Genomic DNA, 22,980 nt, shown 5'->3' on the forward strand with positions numbered 1-22,980 from the left:
TTCTCAACTATATGACAGGTGGATCTGAGATTTAAAGTCAAGTCAACCTAACACAAAACACCCTCCACTGCTACCTCAAAACACATTTGTCACCACTTGAATGTGTGTAATGCAAACACACACAGAGAGACATACACACACACACACTTTCTCAGATTTCTGCTTGGATAATTAGGGATGAAGTCAGAGAGAACTATGCATGGGCACTATCAATGCTTAGGTTTGAACTACAAGAGGAATGCTCTCAAAGAAAAGTACTTTGCTATTTCTGTACTCATATATTGAAATACAGAGTTCTTTTTTTTAGCATAGTTTATATGCAACAGAGTCTCATGGCATGTGGCATTGTAAAACAAAAAGGTATTCCATATTTAAAACATCTCAGAGTCTGAAACTAAATCTTCCAAATGCTACAGCTTCTACACATTTTATTCTGTTACTATTGATGAACATGCCATTAAACAATTTCACTAATGTCTCTGCTTCCTTAGGCCATTGGACACAGCAGCAAAACCATTGCCTAGTGTACTGCAATATTTCTGTTATCACCCTCCCGTATAGCATCAAATAACATTTCTTCTATTTTCACTGTGCTGACTATAGGAGCTTCTGTATGGACTAGAAAAAACAATTAAACTTGCTAAAATTTTTGTATTAAATGAAAACTAATAAGGGGTTCAAAGGTGAGTAGTGTTGGAAATAGGGTTCGAAGTAAGGAAAAGGATGGCCAGTTCTTTCAGATTCTCAAAGTATTTTTGATGACATAAAGGGGATGCTAATGCACATATATTCATGGATTCTTCATTTCTCATTTACAATAACTTTTATAAAGAAACACCTCTGCTATGTGGTCATTAAGGATCAATGGAAACTTGATTTTAACCTCTCCTCAATCCTCTAATTAAAAGAGCTATGACTCTTATCAAAAAATTCTATAATAAAGATACTGCATATTTTAATTATCTACTGAAATTGAGTAATAACATTCCAATAGTTTAAGTACTTTTTCCTGGAAAATCTCTACATTTTGTGACTGATTTAACAAGCAAAGAAATACTTTGTCCTTATGGCATTTTGTATCTTTAAAGACTTTTAGAAATACCTAATTAATCCCCATCATGCTTTGGCAGTCAGGTATTAATTATTCCCTTTATATAGATGTAGAGCATGGGTTGCAGAAAACACCTGTGACTTTCCCCAGACACCACATCCGTAAGACTTGATATATATCTGCACTATAACTGAGAAGCTTGGAGAACGGTCTGCACCTACTAATATTCATGCCAGATTTTGAAAGGGAAGTGTTGTCTAGATTCTATTTATTTTGTTTTAGGCACCACCTTGAATAAATGTTTGCTATTATTTCATTGCCATGAGAAGACAATGACATTAAATTTTGGTTGAGTGTAATTCAGAGGTTGTAGTAACCTACAAACTTATATTCTGATAAAAACTCTAGTTAAAAGTGGGATATTAATATTTCTCTTGACTCTTAAATAAATTTACTACCTATATACAATGCTCTGAACAATGAAAGAGATTTTTGATGAATTTTGTGGACAAGTAAAAGCAAGTTACCTTCCCTTACAATTTTTCATCAGAAATTATTTTTTGAAGAGAACTAGAATATTGTTGAATGTTAGAAAAATAAAGGCTGCATTTTAAAGCTAATATTTATGGAATACACATGGGTCAGGTAAAGTGTTCAGCATTTTCACAAATGGATTCTAATCTCATCTAATTCTCACAGTGATGTCAGTTTTTCCCTTTATTAGTTGAGAAAATGGGAGAGGTTAAGTAAACTCCACAGTCATACAGTCAGCTAGTGGCAAAAATCAGAATTCAAAATCAAGTCTGCTTAATTTCACAAAACTCACCCTCTAAAATCGCCACTCACTAATAGCTATTTTCTTGGGTATTTTACATTTAGATTGTAGGATTACAGCACTTTAAACCGGATTAAGTAAAAATTAACAAAATCAAAAGGAAAGAATATTTTCAGGATGCCTCAAGACTAAAAACTAACAGGATACGAGGAATGAATTGATCTTTGCTCCTGAGCTCTTGTAACTCATAATCTGAATGGGAGACAGTAGCATTCAACTCTAAGGCTAGAGCAATGCTGCCCAGACTCCCATTTCTGTGTTTTCAGCTCTTCTTTGCTCTTCCTGGCCACTAAGTTTCACATATCTTCGATTCATTTTCTCCTTTCTCTCCTCATTGTCTAACTTCCATACTATACCAGGCAACACTGAGTCACTTATTAAAGAAGCTTCTATTTTGTATCTGCTTAGAGACAGAACTGAAATAAAGACCTACTCTTCCATGCAGTAGCCAGGCTTGTTAGAGCTACAGACTTCTACACCATGTGCCCAACTTCCTTGGTTCCTTTCAACCAACACAGCATTTCAGAACATCTGCAACAGAGTGGCAAATTTTAAACCTGGAGCTTAATTTGGTTAAGATCCACTCTGCCAATGTGTGTGAGACATTTTTAAAAACAAAATCAAAGAAAGAATCTGTAACTAAGTAGGATAAAAGTTTCTACTCCAAATTGCTAAAACTTCTCAGATGCCAGGATAGGTGCTTTGAGATATATAGAAATACATAAGACAATGTACCCTGGCTTATTTTAGATGGATAATTGAGATAAAGTCACAAGAAGGCATGCCTAAGAGCAGCAAAAAGTGTCTGGGTCTGGAGCTTGCTTAAGATTTTCTCTCTCCCTCTGCCCCCATGCACCACTCTCACACACACACTCTCTCTCTAAAAAACTAAAAATAAAAAAATAATCCTATATCATATATTTAAAAGTTGCTAAGAGTAGAACTTAAAATTTGTCATCAGTAGAAAAAGAATCTGTTAAGTATGGATGAAGATGGATGTTAATTAAATTCATTGTGATCATTTTGAACTACACACAAATAATAGATCATTATGTTGTATTTCTGAATTATGTCAATTATTATCTTATTAAAAAATAAAGAAAACAAAAAGACAATTTATATGAAGGCAATTATATTACTCTGTGCCTACCTCACTGAATTCTCTTTATTTTTTCTAAAAAATCAGATTATCTCAGGCTTTCTAAATGAACAATCATATTGTTTGCAGATAGTGATCATTTTACATTTGACTTTCTAGTCCCTATGTCTCCTTTTTCTTTCTTTTTTTTTTTAGGTTTTATTTATTTATTCATGAGAGATACATAGATAGAGGGAGAGACATAGGCAGAGGGAGAAGTAGAGACACATAGGAAGTTGCGAGACTTGATCCCAGGACCCCGGGATCATGACCCAAGCCAAAGGCAGATGGGAGCCACCCAGATGCCTACTTTTTATTCTTCTTTATTGATTACATTAGTTGGTAACTTCTTTACTAATTACATTATCTGATAAGTCAGAACAATGTTAAATAATAATGGTGTAAAGAATATTCTTGATTTCTTCTTTGTTGTAAAAATAATTATATTGTGAAGATGAAGAGCCCAACTAAGCCAGAAGAGTAAGAGGTGGAGAAGAAGAAGAACCGCATAAGACTAGTTATAAGACAGAAAGGATTGGGTGAGATCATTGGAAACCTTGTAAACACAAGAAGCCATTGAAAGTTTGTTAACGAAGAAATGAAATGAGGTGGTAGAGTCATTTTTAAAAGAGTAAAAGGTGTTGTGGACTATAAATGGAGATGAAGACTAAAAAGGGGGAAAGACGATTAAATTAATCTCTAATTTTTTTGAAAAAGCTAAATTTCTAAATGGATTTTAATAGTATGCAAGCATTACAAATTGTAAATTATAAAATAATGAGACTATCTTTCATTTATAATTAGTGGAATCAAGCTATTCAGAGGCATTCAAGAACAATTAATTTTTTGATCCACATCTTTCCTAGAGAGCTTTACTTTATGTGCTGGGGGAATTAAGAGATGTTAAAATCTTGGTGCCCTTTTCTTTAGAATTAAAAATATAATTGAGTAAATATGTTAACTGAAATATACTAGGTTGTTTAGGATAAGTACCAGAAATGGTACAAAACAAGTGCTTAGAATAATGAACTAGGAGAAATTATCAGGAAGGCTTTATGTTTGAGGTTGAATTTGAACATATACTTGAACAGGAGATTGGTCTTTGATTGAGGTTATGTAATGAGGAGTGTTTATGTAGGACAGAAGTGTGTATTAAGGCATTGCATTTCCGGCTTAAGCAAAGCTAATGCAAGGGGAAAATACAGGACAAACAAATATAACTATTTGATAATAGCAGAAGGTTTTCTGTTTGGTTGGTTTTTGCTTTGTGAGTCTTAGTTTTTGTTTTTGTTTTGGAAAAGAGTAAATCGAAATTACTAAAAAGGTAAAATCAAGGACACATGATCCAGTTTTGGAATTTATTTTTTCATTATAGGGAGATGCAGAACATTTTATTGGCAAGAAGATACAAGATTAGAATATTTTTATTTATTTATTTGATAAGAGGAGGCAAGAAGAATGGATGTGAATGGAAGATGCCACCATCCCTGGCACGACTTTAAAATAGTCTTTTCATCTCCTGTCTGTAGCCAGTATCACAGATCTGTAACATCTATTTTGTACTTTAGTTTTATGAATGCAAGTTCTGTTTTATTTAAATATTGAAAACTAGGACAATTGAAAATTTTACTTTTATATTGTCATGTATTTGTATGAAGTACTGTCATTATTCAACTCCAATTTAAAATTAGTGAGCAGGTCTAAAACTTAGCCCCAAGTGTCCTATTTATAAGGTTTGTTCTAGTGCAACTTCTAATTTCTTTTTCTAAGTATAAATCAATAGCCCATCATATTTTAATTTCTAAAATCAAAACTTGGTTAATATATTCTGCTGGCATATAAGAAGCCTAAGTAGAACTGCCACTGAACAGGAACTCACACTCTTAGATATAACTTGAATAATACATTTTTTAATTAAAGAGGAAAAACAGAAAGCTCTTCCCAGAAAGTATAGGGTAGCTATATCATGAGTCTTGCACTCTATAAAAATAGTTCTTACATTTCAGTTTCTCTTATAAAAATGAAGAAGGAAGAAGCAGACTCATGCTTTTGATAATCATCACAGTGAATGAGTAAAATCAATCTCCTGTTTCCCTAGTCAGGCATGGTTAGAAGGGCATAAAAGAGGTAAAATAGAATTGGGCTTTTCATGTCCCCCATATTCTTGCCCTGTTGTATTTCCTTCATGAACCCATGACTCATGAAAACAAAGAGTAAATGGCACCAACTTTATGCATACTGATAGTCCCAAATTGTGCTTGAATTGGGACTCTGCTATATCCTCATTGTGGCCAAAGCAACAAGGGTGACAGCTGACTGGGGCATGAGCCCCCCCACAGAGAATAGGAATAATTACTAATAGGTTTGTTTCCCTCTGTGTCCATTGAGCATAGGCTATTCTCAGTGGAAATGCAAAGTATTAAATGGAAATTTCAGTTATGTGTAATAGAAGCTTTAGATGTATTAAAAAAGAAAAAAAAACTGTTCTTCAAAGCCTTCCTTTCTTTGAAATAGACAAAAAGGAAAGGTGAAATTCATTTGAGAATTGTTCAAAAAGCATTATAATCTCAGTAAAAGGGGAAAAATGAAAATATGTTCAAAGCCATCTTTGTTTCTTCAGAAATATTTTACAAATGAAATCAAGGACTATTTGCTTAGAGCAATAAGGTCAAATGCACCAGAGAATGAAAATGATACACATGGATGTTTATAGAAAAGTGTTCTTCATTTGAAGTAAATTTACTTTATAGAACATTGAATTTACAGGATTAAGGTGAATAACTATTAAGTTTCAGGAAATGGGCAGCCAGGAATGCAAGAACTTTCCACCTGAAATGCATTATAAAGTATATTTTGGAAATATCTTAGAAAGTGTGACTCTATTTAGTAAAATGATGCAATAATTTATGAATAATCTATGGAAGCACACTCACTTCTAAAATACTAAGAGTATCATGGGCCAGAAGAAGCAACTGTATCATCATAATTTTCATATATGAGCATCTGTCATAAACGGTGCCAGTTTTATGTCACAATACAATAACATAATAGAATTTCACCAATGCTGTTAAAACACACCTAGGCTGATATGAAGGGATTCTTGCATTCTCAAGGAGTTATCTTCTTTACTCAATTCATGAAGGAGGAAACTTACTAAAAGTTAATAATGCTTAAATAAGGCGAAGAGTATTTCAAAGCCATTTGATCACTAGAGTTAATGTAGAGGAAATCATACATGTTCTCAGAGTGCAGAATAAAAAGGCCATACTATGCTCAGGTTTCCAAGGTAGGAAAAGTTTCCTGTCACATCCTATTAAAATAGTTGATGAGGAGATTCTTCTCAAGCTTGGGAGTGGGAAAGAATAGATGTGGAGGCTAATCTAAATTACAACTCCATCATCTTTGGCTAAAACAGTGTCTGGCAAGTAGATGAAGTGGTGTGAGCAGCATTTACTTATGAGACAAGAACTTGTGTTTGGAATCCTGTTCTGCACTATTTAGCTGAGTAATTCCAAGGAAATTATAACTTCTTGAAGCCACAGTTTCTTCATCTGTGAAATGAGGATAGTGACATCTACCTCTCAGAGTTCTTTTGAATAGTAATTACTCAGAACTGCTTACTAAAAAAAAGTAGGAAATTGAACAACAACAAATATAATAAATATATATTTCTACTTTTTCCTATTCATATATATATATATATATGTATATATAATATACATATATTAGCTCCCTGGCACTAACTGAGCTCAAAGGCTCAAAGGATAAGCACTACATCCACAGGTAGATAACTGGTGTTAAATTTTATGAGGAATATACAAATATGCATGAAATACCATATGGATCTTTTACTCAAAATTATTTTTTAAGATTTTATTTATTTATTTGACAGAGAGAGTGAACACAAGCAGAGGGAGCAGCAAAGGGAGAGGGAGAAGCAGGCTCTCTGCAAACAGGGAGCCTGATGGAGTGTTTGATCCCAGGACCCTGAGACCATGACCCAAGCCACAGGCAGATGCTTAACCGAGTAAGTCACCCAGGCGCCCCCTTTCAAAAAAATTTATGCACACGGTTTTTACTCATTTTTTAAAAGATTTTATTTATTTATTCATGAGAGACACACACACACAGAGGCAGAGACATTGACAGAGGGAGAAGCAGGCTCCATGTAGGGATTCCGATGTAGGACTCCATCAGGGGACAAAGACAGACCCTTAACTGCTGAACCACCCAGGCGTCCCTGGGTTTTACTTATTAACTTAATCCAAATTTTAAAAGTTTAAGTGCTATTACCATCCTTGTTTTATAGATGACAAAATAAGACACTAGGTAGTAACAAGTAGTAGTAATATTAGTAGGTGCTGCAATCTAGTAAATAGGATGTGATATCATCTAAAGCTAGTGATCATGAAAATGGAGCTATTAAAAGGAATTGGCCTATCTGTGGATAATTTGAGTGAAAAATTAAAGAAGTAAAAAAAATGTGGTATCTTTGCATAGGAATGAGCATTGGGCCTCAATCTAGAGGATCTCAAGCTTTAGGAAGGGCTATTTTGAGACACATATGCATTAAAATTGTAGTGGGATTGGTGTGAATATCTTGAAATTGACAGCCAAGCAGGTGTAGTTTTGTTATGAATTAATGGTGACACTATAGTTCAGGGATTTTTAAAAGTGGCCTGAGACAATTGACACAAAAATGTCACAATAACAACAAAAATCAAGAGGTAAAAGGAGAGAGAGCCTGGACTCACAGAGACCCATGAGGAGGAGTTTTCAACTGTTTCAACTGTTGATATTCTTATAAAAGGGGAAGCAATTTTTATATGTGTGTGGGGAGGAAAGAAACTGATTCCTTGGTGATCTCTAAACAAGAATACAGTGTTTTAAGTGATGTTTTGAGATAATATTTTAAAACATTTTTCGTTTTGAAGTGCTTTCACAGATATCAATAAATTCTCAAATGACATAAAAGGTGGAACAAAACAGCCATTTCTTTCATTGCTGGGTATGAGAACTAAAGAACATAGGGACCCTGGAACTGGCTCAGTCACAAATGTAGCAGGTGACAGACGTCAGAATGCAACCCGTGCCTGCTATCCCTTAATCACTTTCACTGCATTGTATCACACAAGCTCTCAAACACACGTGCCATGCCGTCATTCCCTTTTTCACATCAGGTTAGTTCCTAACTTGCAGTGTACTTTCTTTGAGGAGGCTCTTGTGAAATTATAAAAATCTCCTAGAATATCTAAGCTTCATGAAGGCAAAAATGTGCTTTATAAATCTTGTATGATAGATGACTGGAAGTATAAAATAGTTATTGCCTATGTTACTAGCAATAATTATGCATATTTTTAAAGGGCTGCTCTTTGAGGATTCTATTTATTTTTAAATCCAGTATTAAGCAATGCCCTCTCCTAATGTGGCCTTTTGTATTGGCTGCTTCTTCCTACCCATAAAGTCTGTTACATTCTATCAGTATAAATAAAAGTAGGAAACGCTATCCTAAACAAACAGAATGAACAGAAAAGCCAAGCTGAAGCTGGTGTTAATTGGGAACCACAGAAAGAAAAATAGTGAGAATGAATGTTGTGAGGATATTTTAAATCCAAGCGAAGAACTGGCTTGATTGATTGTTGGGAATACTCTGTCCATAAGGAAGAGTGGTTCCTAACGAGGATGGATGTATCATCTAAGTGCATACGAAACAACAGCAGCAAGGAAGAAATTGTGATGCATGTAGAGAGCCTTTCCTTTGAACGGTGCCTGTTATGAGACCCCATCTGAAACCAATAGAAAACATTCTCTTATGTATTGTGCAATAAGTAAAATGGCATGATGGAAGCAAATATTATCAAGCTCTAAGAGGCTACAAATTGTGAGTTCTTTGTTTTCCAAACAAAAGAATTTTCTACAGTCCAAATGTCTGAGGAGTAGACACACTGTATTTGTTTCAGTTTCCTAATCAAGATGAATCGCAGCAGGATAAGAAAATTATTTTGTAGGAGGATAAAAGACACTTATAGGGTCAGGTGTATTAATAACTAATGATTTTAGTTCAGATTTTATTGAAAACAATCGAGGCAGATAAGACAATGAATGTAAGAAAAGCATGATTTTCAGGTACCTGCTGGAAGCATGCAAATAATTGTGTATTTTTAGTTGTTTTTACTTATCAGTAATTTCAAAGAAGGTGTGCATATAAAAATATAGGAAATATTTATTCCCAAAATTAATATTGGACTTACCATTTTTCACAGAGAAAAAAATGACAGGAGATACAAATACTTTTGTTCATCATGCTATTATGAAAGGATAAAAAATTCTGTTTCATTTCCAAATAACAGTAATACCACCGTATGGTTATATGGTACATTTTGTCTGAGAGCTCAAAAGGTCAACTTCATGCAAGGTGTAACAGGATTTTTTTCATTAAAATTAATAACATTTCTGGTGGTGAAAATTCAAAAGTGATAAATAGCATCTGATTTTTGCTGTGCTGGCACAATACAAGCACTGAGAGAAATTTAGAAATTTGTGGCGTCATATTTTCAGATCCATAAATAGATAAAGAGAACCATCTGGAGACTTCTATAAATTTTGCATGAATTTCTCAGGAGTCAAGTTTGAATCCTAAAGGTGAAAAATGTGTCAAATATAAAAGGTTCATCTTCTGCTTAAACTACTCATTTAAGACAATTTAGAGTCTTTGCTTGGATTTGAAGTTCTCTGAGATTGTAGTCAATAATTTTCTAGAAATACAAAAGAAAAAATATTTATTGCAGTATCATCTGAAACTCTGACATAGTTCATCTGTCATGATACAGTTCAATTTCAATATATTCTCATTATACTAGTGAAAATAATTAACTCAAAACTATACTTTGGTCCCACTCAATAGTTACCTGTGATCACTGGTCTTATGAATATTGCATCTATTTTTATCTTCCAGAAAGAGACTTAGTGATATTTTGCTAACAAAGAAGATAAAAGACAAGTTCTACATGCTTCCTGTAGATGTCACTTACCAGTAATACTTAGCATTGACTACACTATAATTTCAGGTGACATTTTAAAATACATAAACATATATTCCAGAGGTATTTTATATAACCACCTCTCAGAATTTCAAAGGAAGAATAAAACTTAGGGAATCATCTAACCATCCCTAGTTTTATAGCTAAGGAAACTGGAACACAGAGAAATTAAAGCGACTTTGCTTTAGGTTATGCAATATAAGTTATTAGTAGAGCTAGTTTAGAAATCTAGGTCTACTGATTCACTTTGCTTACATTATCTTCAACTGTTGATTTAAGAGTAAATTAAGACTTGTAATTTGCCTATTTGTGTAAATTAAAAAGATGTAAGTATCAAGAGCACTAAAATTTTCAACATAGAACTGTTTCAATAATTTCTTAGATGATTGATTTAATTAGTTTAATCAGTATTATGCTACAATTAAAATTACTGTGACCTGAATAAAATGTAACTGAATTCTAGTGAGTAATCTGTACCCATTCATTCATTCAATCTATGTAGTAAATTCCTACTAATTGTAAGGCACTGTTGTAGACATTCAAAGTACTGGGGCAAACAAACAAATAAACAAAAAACAATTCTTATGCATTTTTAAGAGGAAGATGACATAAAATAAATGTTAATTGGTAGTAAGTTCTTTGGAGAAAAAATAATACACTGTGTGAGGAAGTTTAAGGTAGAATAGTGTTTCATTTAAATCAGGTGTTCAGGAAATTTAGATGCTAAAATTGGATTGGTGAGTGAAAGAGCCACAAGGAAGAAGAGCATTACTGGCAGGAGAAATGACAAATGCTGAGATCCTCCGAGGGGAGAATGCCTGACGTCCTTAAACAACAGTGAAAGCCTAGAGCAGGGGAATATATGACAAAGTTGCTAGGAAGAGAGATCAGAGCCAGGGTAAATCAGCCACGGACTGGGGAGGATTATTAGGGTTTTGAGGCCAGAGAACTGTCTCGAACTTTTAGATTTGAAGCCCTGCAACAGCTTTGAACGGAGATATGATCTAATCTTTCCTACATTTTAACAAGTTCACTCTGGTTCCTCTATTGAAGATTGACTTTAGTGGAACAAAGGTAGAAGCAGGGAGACCAAGAGGAGGCTATTGCAATAAATCGGGCAAAAGATGATGTGGCATTGAAGATTTTACTCCAAAACTACTGTGCTCTGAGATATCCATTCCTTACACAAAAAACAGATTTGTCAGGAGACTGATGGATCATTTAAATGGTGTAATTTGAGGTTTTACCAAAGGGATTATTTCCAAGAGTGTGTCAAGGTTTAAAGATACTATTAATAAATAAGGTATACACCAAGGCAAGCAACAATAAAAAAAAAAAAAAGTACTATCATATAGGTCTAACAAGGCACTGGAAGCAAGATATTATTGTAACCTAAACAGCATAGCTATATGGAGAGGGCCTCCGGGATGGAAGTCAGCCTTTGCTATAAGGGCATAGTCAACTGATCACCCACAAACAGACACGTTGGGAAATAAATACCCCTTCATCACTCTCCTCCCTCAGGATGGAATGTAAACTAGAAGCATAAACAGAAGGTAACAATATACTGCCCTAACACACCCCAAGTATTCTCATGTACACAGCAGACTGTTAAGAGCTCACTATATTTTGTTCAGAAAGAATGCATATGTGCAGAAGCTTATATACATAATATATACATATATTCCTGAAAATAATTCATGAATATGACTAATTCATTAAAGTTGTTAATGTGTTCTTATTCTTGGGCAATGGCGTATAAAATCTATATATTATGGAATTTATTTTTAATGAAATAATTCTAGTCAGTATGTCAGTGGAAAAATGATGTATGTTTACTCATATATAAACTACCAAAGCAGACATTTCGGAATTATTATTAGGAGTTATTGAACATGTATTGAGAATTTCAGAGATTTTCCAGAAGATAAAGGCATACTTAATTCACTTGAATTTCTGCTTATCTTCTCAACCAATTTCTCTCTTGTCTCTTATCCTGACCTTCATAGTATCCTCAGTCAAAACAGATAGTTCAGATGCAGGAAAACCATCCCATTTCTCAAGATTCGGTAATTTTCTCAAGCTGATTCCTACTTTCAGAGTAATTTAGGGTAAACTCATTACCTCTTATCCCAGTAGAGTTCTTCAACATAAAAAAGAACAACAGTACGATAAAGGTAAATATTATGTTTGATAGTGTTTTTTTTTTTTCCAAAGCATTTTCGCATCTAAGAACTCAACTCTTAAGGAAAGCACGGATAGTAAAAGACACAGACTTGGCTGAAGCAGTAGAATCTCTGGGCTTTATGGAAAATAGATGATGTCAGCAGTCCAAACCAAATAAATCAAAACAAGAACAACAACAAAACCCCACCAAAACAGTAGTCTAATGCAAGTTCAAATGACTGTAGTTATTTGGAAACCACTGACCCTATAATTCAGCAAAGACTAGAGTGTCAAATTTCACAGGGCAGAGGTCAGCCCTCCATCCTTGCTTTTTCATTTGAACATTCAGATGATCTTCCACTGTGGTTCCTAGTTATATTTGCAGCTATTAAATAATTGAACTGAATCAGGTAAATAGGAATTCCTAATAAGAATAGGAATTTATCTCACTGAGAACTCAGTGAAAGGTGTTATCTTTTTTCCACATTTCCTGTACTTAATCAGCAAGCAATCTCCAACCCATTCCATAAGAAAGATTTCTTTGATACTTGTTTTTGCTTCTATAAGAAAATATATTTCAGGTCCTACTATGATGCATGGTCATTAGTTTTTTCATATAGTACACAAAATTGTGTTTATTCTATGATTTATTTGAATTATACTATTATAAGAATTATAATGGCTTATTTTGCTCTGGGAAAATGGATTACCAGCTTCAACAAGAGAGTTGGGAAACTGATAACGTAGTTCTGGTCTGGTATAATGGAAAGAATATGTGCTTTAAAATTAGATATTTATTTGTTTCACAAACACTTAGATATTGTTTGTTGTGATATTCTAAACTTATAAATGTTAACTCATTTGCTCCTAATAACAACACCATGAGAAAGAGTTTATCATCAACGCTCAAATTTCATGGGCAAGGAAGGACCCCGAAGCACTAGAGGTTAGATAATTGACCACTTATAAATGATAGAGTGAAGATCTTAAATCAGTTAGTCTCTACTCCTAATATGAAAGAAATATATTGTACCTAAGAAAATTGTAAGGATCCAATGAAATACTTAAGTGTTATACCCTAATGTGACTGGCACATGGTCAGGACACAGTGTTACCTCTGATTGATTTAGATCAAAAATTGGTGTCAATAATGTCAACCTCATTCTCCTTCTAATTCCCTTACATTTAGAAAAGATCACTGTGGTTTCCCTCAAACTCATGGAAATGCTAAAGTTGGCCTAGCCCCAAGTACTGGAAAAGTCATTCATCTTCTACTCACTGTCCAAGACTACAAGTGTTTTATCTTCCCTCATTTGAGAATCCTCTTTTGCTCCCCACCCCCCAGGATTAGAAAAGATAGCCCTTGGTGGTTACCAAAAAACAGCACCAAAAAATTCACAAACAGCAACAAGAGTTCCTGCTATGATTCCAGCTATGACTCCCTCATATGCAAAGGTGAGGAAAACTTCAGGTGTTTATCAAACACCTGTACTACAAAGGACTACTTTGGAATCTTCAGTAGTACAAATTCAATGTAAGTAGAACAGAGTATTAGAGATCATTGAAGCAGTCACAGCATCCACCAATATGCAAATGAAGATATTTAGTATAATGCATAAGAAGACATTCCATGTAATGAAAGAAGAGAAAAAGACTGAATAAAAATGCCTTGCTTCTTGCCCAGATAGATCATCCAGCTCTGTGACCTTCAACAAGCCAGTTAGTGTAAAGTCTCAGGTTTTTTCATTTGTAAAATAAAGGCCATGATACCTTTCCTGCTCATCTCAGGGTCTATGGGGAATACTACCTCGTCTCCCAATGTCCTGGTTTCTTCCTCCAACAATGTAATATGCTTGGGATTCTGCCTTAAAACAAATAAATGATTTAACAAACAAAAAACAACCTTGTCTTATTCTACTTTCTTCTCCAAGAATTACCTGATTTCTCTCCCATTCATTGTGAAATTTATTGAAAGGATTGTAGCTGCTGCCTCTGCCTCCTTATCCATCCTTCACTTTCTCAGTTACTCAACAGCTACGCTTTTGTCTTTGATCAATCCATTCATAAAATTTGTTTTTATTATGTTACTAATAACTTCCAAATTCCAAGTCCAATAGCCATTTTTCATGATTAGTTAGTAGCAGTCAATTGGTCATTAGACACGCCTTACTCAGAATACTTTTTTTTTTTTGGTACCCTTAATTCAAAATTCAGAGCTCTCTTCTATGCCTCTCTCTTCTCATACATACTACATACTCAGCAGAGACGATATTATCGATTACTCTGACTTTCATTTCCTTGTGGATCGGTTCTTGTGAAATATCCTGGGCTCCAGTGCAGTATCTATTGCTCTAATGCCCCGCTGACAACAGCTGTTGATGCCTATAGTGAGGGAAACCTATAACTTGTTTCCTGATTTGTTAGGCTAATGTTGCTCATCCCTAATCTGGTGAAAAGGGCTACTCTGCCATTGGGTACACCAGTGGTCTTCAGAACCCAACTCTCTGCAGCTGGGTGGCATCGTGGACACTGCAGATGCATCACTGTTTCCCCTCCCTTCCCCTTCTCTAGGGCTCTTTTACCTAACTGGATAATCTTTAGTGTGAGGTGGTGAAGACAGACCATATCCCAGCCATCTGCTGCCTCCTCCTTTAAGGCTTAAAAGAAAACTACAAAGTCCTATGGAAAATGGGGAGTCTGCTTCTGCCCTTTCTCTGGTGGTTATGCTACTGCCTTAGATACCACTTGGGTGGCTACATGTAAATGGCACTCCCTCTAAGAGAACCTCGGGGGGAGGGGCAAGATGGCGGACTCTTTCACCATACACAAAGATAAACTCAAAATGGATGAAAGATCTAAATGTGAGACAAGATTCCATCAAAATCCTAGAGAAGAACACAGGCAACACCCTTTTTGAACTCGGCCATAGTAACTTCTTGCAAGATACATCCACGAAGGCAAAAGAAACAAAAGCAAAAATGAACTATTGGGACTTCATCAAGATAAGAAGCTTTTGCACAGCAAAGGATACAGTCAACAAAACTCAAAGACAACCTACAGAATGGGAGAAGATATTTGCAAATGACATATCAGATAAAGGGCTAGTTTCCAAGATCTATAAAGAACTTATTAAACTCAACACCAAAGAAACAAACAATCCAATCATGAAATGGGCAAAAGACATGAACAGAAATCTCACAGAAGAAGACATAGACATGGCCAACATGCACATGAGAAAATGCTCTGCATCACTTGCCATCAGGGAAATACAAATCAAAACCACAATGAGATACCACCTCACACCAGTGAGAATGGGAAAAATTAACAAGGCAGGAAACAACAAATGTTGGAGAGGATGTGGAGAAAAGGGAACCCTCTTACACTGTTGGTGGGAATGTGAACTGGTGCAGCCACTGTGGAAAACTGTGTGGAGGTTCCTCAAACAGTTAAAAATATACCTGCCCTACGACCCAGCAATTGCACTGTTGGGGATTTACCCCAAAGATACAAATGCAATGAAACGCTGGGACACCTGCACCCCGATGTTTCTAGCAGCAATGGCCACGATAGCCAAACTGTGGAAGGAGCCTCGGTGTCCAACGAAAGATGAATGGATAAAGAAGATGTGGTTTATGTATACAATGGAATATTACTCAGCTATTAGAAATGACAAATACCCACCATTTGCTTCAACGTGGATGGAACTGGAGGGTATTATGCTGAGTGAAGTAAGTCAGTCGGAGAAGGACAAACATTATATGTTCTCATTCATTTGGGGAATATAAATAATAGTGAAAGGGAAAATAAGGGAAGGGAGAAGAAATGTGTGGGAAATATCAGAAAGGGAGACAGAACATAAAGACTGCTAACTCTGGGAAACGAACTAGGGGTGGTAGAAGGGGAGGAGGGCGGGGGGTGGGAGTGAATGGGTGACGGGCACTGGGTGTTATTCTGTATGTTAGTAAATTGAACACCAATAAAAAAATAAAATAAAAAAAAAAAAAAAAAAAAAATAAGAGAACCTCGATTTTTCTAATTGGTAGGTAGGAACGTGAGAAACAAATATTCTTTTTTTATGTTTTTATTTTTTAAAAGATTTTATTTATTTATTCATGAGACACACACACACACACACACACACACACACACACACACAGAGGCAGAGACATAAACAGAGAGAGAAGCAGGCTCCATGCAGGGAGCCTGAAGTGGGACTTGATCCTCAGACTCCAGGATCACACCCTAGCTCAACCACTGAGCCACCCAGGTGTCCCAAACATTCTTGTTTTAGAAGTCCTGAAAATTTATCTGGTGCTTCTACTACTAGAATTATGATGTTGTAGACTGAGGAGAGAACGGAAGGACAAAAAGAATGGTTTTATACTTAATTTTCTGTCTCTTCCTAGCCAGCTCCCCCTGGCAACAGAACTGGCTATTTTCATTTTCATTCTCCTCAGCTTACAATTTGCTCTTCCCTTTTCTGGGGCCAAGATCTCAATATACATATAACATATTCAACATATTATTCTATAAGCATTCAATAATAATATTCAATAATATATTCTATTACATCATTATATATTATGTTCAATTATACACATACACACACACACACAGACATAATTGCTTCCATTTCTCTGGAGAACCTTGACTATAACAAGGTCTTTGTGTCCTGGAGTGCCTGTTGATAAATCAAAGGTTAAATGAGATAGTGAAAGTAAGCATATTTTCTAACTCTAGGGAAGTATAACATGGGGTAATATGGGCGAGTATATTGACCAACAGTGGGCTCTGACTGCCCACTTGGTCCATCAGACTAGTGCAGAATCTGAAAGGAAACATTGTTAATATTCTCTATGATACAAAAGGATGGCCAAGTAGATATGCTAGGCATCAATTCACTAAATCTCCAAAGACAATTTAATCTTAATGACTTTTATTGCAGAAGTCTGTGATATAAGACTTAGAACTTCTGATCATGTCTTTCTGTGGGACTGTGGAATTTGTGTTAAAGATCACTGAAAGTTTGGAAATGGCATCTCTAAAATTAAAATTGAATGGCTATGGTCATGTTTATTTGCCTAAGGCATGGTTGGTGGTATAAAAATATGATCTATTTCAGCTGCTTATTTATTAAGCTGCTTATTTATTAAGATGCCTATGTAGCATCTTAATAAATGCACTGACTCATGCTGTGATTTTAGTCACTTGACATGAGCTTTTTGGGTTAAACACTTTTCCCCCTGACTCAAACTCGTTTTTTGTCTAATCTTTACTACCTTCTACAAATTTATGCAGACAGGCTGTGCAAATGGTGGAAGGAGGATAAAGAAACCTCTTTGGCTTTGAAAATTTGCATTTTGATTTGTGCAGTGTTAAAATTGTTCAGAGGTGGTTAAAACAGAAGAAGCATCTACCTAGAGGTATGAACCTGAGTGAAAATGAGAAACAGCTGGGGGTATCCAGCTAAGCGTTTTCCCTATAAATATCCATTGGAATTATTCAGGGGGAAACAAGACTAAAGAATTTTTAAGTATGATATACTAAAGGGCTCTAGAAATTGCTTTTATGCTAAAAGTAGGGAAAATGAAAGTGTTAAGAAGGCAATTATCACCTGTAATCTAATTATCAATTGACTCCATGTGAAACCTAATGGATTTATAAACTCTGAATTATAGCTACCTCAAGGAAGGAAAACAATATGCTCATCCATTTATTCAAAAACTATTTATTAATCTAATGTGACAGAGAGTTGGGTTTCAGTGACCAACTATGAGAAATTGGTTAGACACAAAATAATCAATGAAACACGTGATAAACAACATACCAAAAGGCTATGGGAGGTACTATAGGAGAAATAAGCAGGTGTTTAGGGAGGGAAAACAGAAATCCAAAGTGAGAAATCTTCCAAACAGTATGGTCAGGAAACACCTCTATCAGTTTGTGACATTTCATCTGAGATCTAAAGAATAAGGAGAATCATGGGAAAGTTGTCCAGGTAAAGTTGAGACTCGACACAAAGACTCTAAGGCTAGAGAACCTCCTTGAAGCAAAAGCAAGAGGAAGCATGATGGGAAATCCAGACTAGAGTCAAATCATGTATCATCTTCTAGATCAGGATTAGGAGCTCATCAGTTTTATTCCAGCACAACAGAAAGCTATTGAGAAAATGTAAAAGGAGAAGTAGCGTGATCATGAACGATATTTCAAAAAGATTTGTTTTGTGGGGAAATAAAAGGAAGAAATACAAAAACAGACTAAGTAGAAGGCTGTTCTAGGAATAGAGATAGGCTTGGACTAGGGAGTGGCAGAACAGACAAAGAAGAATGCATTGAATAGACACGTATTTTAGAAGAAAAACTAGAAAACTGTGTATTGAGCAAATACAATTTAGAAAGAAAAGAATTAAGAATGGTTTTTGTCTTGAACAAATGATGGTGCCAGTTAAAAAAAAAATGGAGAATATCTTGCAGGTGGACAGGGAAATCAGTTGATCTCGTTGGTTTTTTGCTGTTGTTTTTTTTTCAATAGAGGTCTTTTTTTTAAGATTTTATTTATTTATTCATGAGAGACACAGGTTTGAGGCAGAGACACAGGCAGAGGGAGAAGCAGGCTCCATGCAGGGAGCCCAATGCGGGATTCGATCCGGGGTCTCCAGGATCACGCCCTGGGCCAAAGGCAGCGCTAAACTGCTGAGCCACCCAGGCTGCCCAATAGAGGTCTTTTCATTGAATCTTTAAAATGTTACAAACAGGTCCTAGGAATCATCCAGAATTTTGTTGTTTCTATATTGGACAACTCTTAAACCTTATTCATCAGTCTGTTGAACTTTTCTTTTTTTGTAGGTATAGATACCATCCAAATTTTTTTTTCTCATTCCCTTATTTTTAACTGTTGCGTCTTGCTGAATCAAAGAAGCTGGATTTGATACAAGTTCAATGTCATATTCTTCAAGAATTAATTCATATTTCTGGACTTGAAATAAGCAATGCCCTGCTTCATCTGAACCCTGTGAATATATTTTTTAATGAAGACATTTCTTTCTTTTTTAAAATCTATATATATATATATATATATGTTTTATTGGAGTTCAATTTACCAACATATAGTATTATACCCAGCGTTCATCCCGTCAAATGCCCTCCTCAGTGCCTGTCACCCAGTCACCCCATCCCCCCGCCCACCTCCCCAAGACATTTCTAACTTTCAACAAGAGGTCCATTCTAGATAACAAGGTTGATGGGAAGTGGCACAGATCTTATCCTATAACAGAAACACACTGTGATACCCTTGATCGTGTGCTATATATGACTAGAGATAATGTGAACAGTAGTCAGATCTTTTCTATTGCCCAACCATTTGTCAAAGTGTAGCCTCTTTCCATTCCAAGGAGACTGAGTTCTGCACTGATATGATGGACGTCCCTCTACAGAGTTCCTCCCAATTTGAAAATAACTGTGTGTCTTTTCAGACTGATGGTGACATTTCCTGGAATGTTGACAGTCTAACCATGGAGAATGTTCTTCATTTCATAGTAGATGTGGCAAAAAAAGCTAAAATGATCCGTTTTGAATGTATTATAATTGAATTATCCCAGGGAAGATGTCCAAAAGACAGTTGAATACATGTGACTGAAGCTCAGAGAAGAGACCTGGACTGAATATATGAATTTGGGAGTAACCAGCATATAACTAAATATTATTTAGGGTCATGAAACTAGTTAAGATCATTTAAGTACCAGCTGTTAGAGACCAAAGCTAAGTAACATGTGTGGAGTAAAAAGTCTGTTGAAGCTAAACCTGAAACTTGAAACTATTTTTACTAAAGAAATCATCAAAGAGGATTTCTGATGAACACACTAAATTTGGGTTTTGTTTTGTGATTCATCTACACCTAAAAGTCATTCTATTAAGTTATCCCTCTCTATTCATTCTCTTTAGTTAAACAAGCCCTCTTGTATCATTCAAAACACCTCTTATAATTCTATCACTTTTATATACTATTTTCTAAGAATGAATTAGCACATTAAAGATATTGGTGATTTACTGCGATGTATTTCCCCCTTAGGACTGCTTTTGCTGCATCCCAAAGATTTTGAACGGTTGTATCTTCATTCTCATTAGTTTCCATGAATCTTTTTAATTCTTCCTTAATTTCCTGATTGACCCTTTCATCTTTTAGCAGGATGGTCCTTAACCTCCACGTGTTTGAGGTCCTTCCAAACTTCTTGTTGTGATTTAGTTCTAATTTCAAGGCATTATGGTCTGAGAATATGCAGGGGACGATCCCAATCTTTTGGTATCGGTTCAGACCCGATTTGTGACCCAGTATGTGGTCTATTCTGGAGGAAGTTCCATGTGCGCTTGAGAAGAATGTGTATTCAGTTGAGTTTGGATGTAAAGTTCTGTAGATATCTGTGAAATCCATCTGGTCCAGTGTATCATTTAAAGCTCTCGTTTCTTTGGAGATGTTGTGCTTAGAAGACCTATCGAGTATAGAAAGAGCTAGATTGAAGTCACCAAGTATAAGTGTATTATTATCTAAGTATTTCTTCACTTTGGTTATTAATTGATTTATATATTTGGCAGCTCCCACATTCAGGGCATATATATTGAGGATTGTTAAGTCCTCTTGTTGGATAGATCCTTTAAGTATGATATAGTGTCCCTCTTCATCTCTCACTACAGTCTTCAGGGTAAATTTTAGTTTATCTGATATAAGGATGGCTACCCCTGCTTTCTTTTGAGGACCATTCGAATGGTAAATGGTTCTCCAACCTTTTATTTTCAGGCTGTAGGTGTCCTTCTGTCTAAAATGAGTCTCTTGTAGACAGCAAATAGATGGGTCCTGCTTTTTTATCCAATCTGAAACCCTGTGCCTTTTGATGGGGTCATTAAGCCCGTTCACGTTCAGAGTTACTATTGAGAGATATGAGTTTAGTGTCATCATGATATCTATTCAGTGCTTGTTTTTGTGGATTGTTCCACTGAACTTCTTCTTAAAGGGGAATTTTAAGAGTCCCCCTTAAAATTTCTTGCAGAGCTGGTTTGGAGGTCACATATTCTTTCAGTTCCTGCCTGTCTTGGAAGCTCTTTATCTCTCCTTCCATTTTGAATGAGAGCCTTGCTGGATAAAGTATTCTTGGTTGCATGTTCTTCTCATTTAGGACCCTGAATATATCCTGCCAGCCCTTTCTGGCCTGCCAGGTCTCTGTGGAGAGGTCTGCTGTTACCCTAATACTCCTCCCCATAAAAGTCAGGGATTTCTTGTCTCTTGCTGCTTTAAGGATCTTCTCTTTATCTTTGCAAGCTTCACTATTAAATGTCGAAGTGTTGAACGGTTTTTATTGATTTTAGGGGGGGGGTGGATCTCTCTATTTCCTGGATCTGAATGCCTGTTTCCCTTCCCAGATTAGGAAAGTTTTCAGCTAGAATTTGTTCAAATACATATTCTGGCCCTCTGTCCCTTTCGGCGCCCTTGGGAACCCCAATTAAACGTAGGTTTTTCTTCCTCAGGCTGTCGTTTATTTCCCTTAATCTATCTTCGTGGTCTTTTAATTGTTTGTCTTTTTCCTCAGTTTCCCTCTTTGCCATCAACTTGTCTTCTATGTCACTCACTCGTTCTTCCACCTCGTTAACCCTCGTCGTTAGGACTTCTAGTTTGGATTGCATCTCATTCAATTGATTTTTAATTTCTGCCTGATTAGCTCTAAATTCTGCAGTCATGAAGTCTCTTGAGTCCTTTATGCTTTTTTCTAGAGCCACCAGTAGCTGTATAATAGTGCTTCTGAATTGGCTTTCTGACATTGAATTGTAATCCAGATTTTGTAACTGTGGGAGAGAGGACTGTTTCTGATTCTTTCTTTTGAGGTGAGGTTTTCCTTCTAGTCATTTTGCTCGGTGCAGAGTGGCCAACAGCAAGTTGTATTGGGAAAAGGAGAAAAAGAGAGGAGAGAAAGAAGGAAAGAAAAGAGAAAGAGAAAAAAAAAGGAAGAAAAAAGAAAAAAGAAGAAGAAAAAGAGAAAGAAAAAGAAAGGAAAAAAAGGGTGGGGGAAGGAAACAAATCAAAAAGCAAAACAAAACAAAACAAAACAAAAGAACAACAAAAACAAACAAACAAACAAAAGAACCACAGGGGAGTATTATCTGATTCTGTATACTTTAAGTCCCTTGGCTTCCCCCTAGAACTTGTCCACGTCTAGCTGGTCTTCTGGGGGAGGGTCCTGCTGTGTTGATTTTCAGGTGTTAGCACTTGGGGAGCTGCTCTGCCCCCTGCCTGGTGCAGGACTCAGTGGGGGGTGTTTATCCCATGAGGCCCCAGGAGGAACAACCCCAGTGGCGGGGCCAGCTCTGGAGCCCTGGATTCAGCTCCCACAGTAACTCCGGAGCTCTCCATCTGCAGAGCCTGGAGGCTCCGGGGCAGGGCCGCTGATCTGCTCAGCTCGGGGCAGGAGCATCCTTGCGGTCCTGGGCCCTCCAAGCATCCATTCAAAAACTGGAAAGAACTCAAATACAAAAGCTAACCTTACACATAAAGGAGCTAGAGAAAAAACAGCAAATATATCCTACACCCAGGAGAAGAAGAGAGTTAATAAAGATACGAGCAGAACTCAACGAAATCGAGACCAGAACAGATCAACAGAACCAGGAGTTGGTTCTTTGAAAGAATTAATAAGGTAGATAAACCATTAGCCAGCCTTACTAAAAAGAAGAGAGAGAAGACTCAAATTAATAAAATCATGAATGAGAAA

The sequence above is a fragment of the Canis aureus genome, chromosome 18, assembly GCF_053574225.1.
Source record: "Canis aureus isolate CA01 chromosome 18, VMU_Caureus_v.1.0, whole genome shotgun sequence".
NCBI classification, from domain to species: domain Eukaryota; kingdom Metazoa; phylum Chordata; class Mammalia; order Carnivora; family Canidae; genus Canis; species Canis aureus.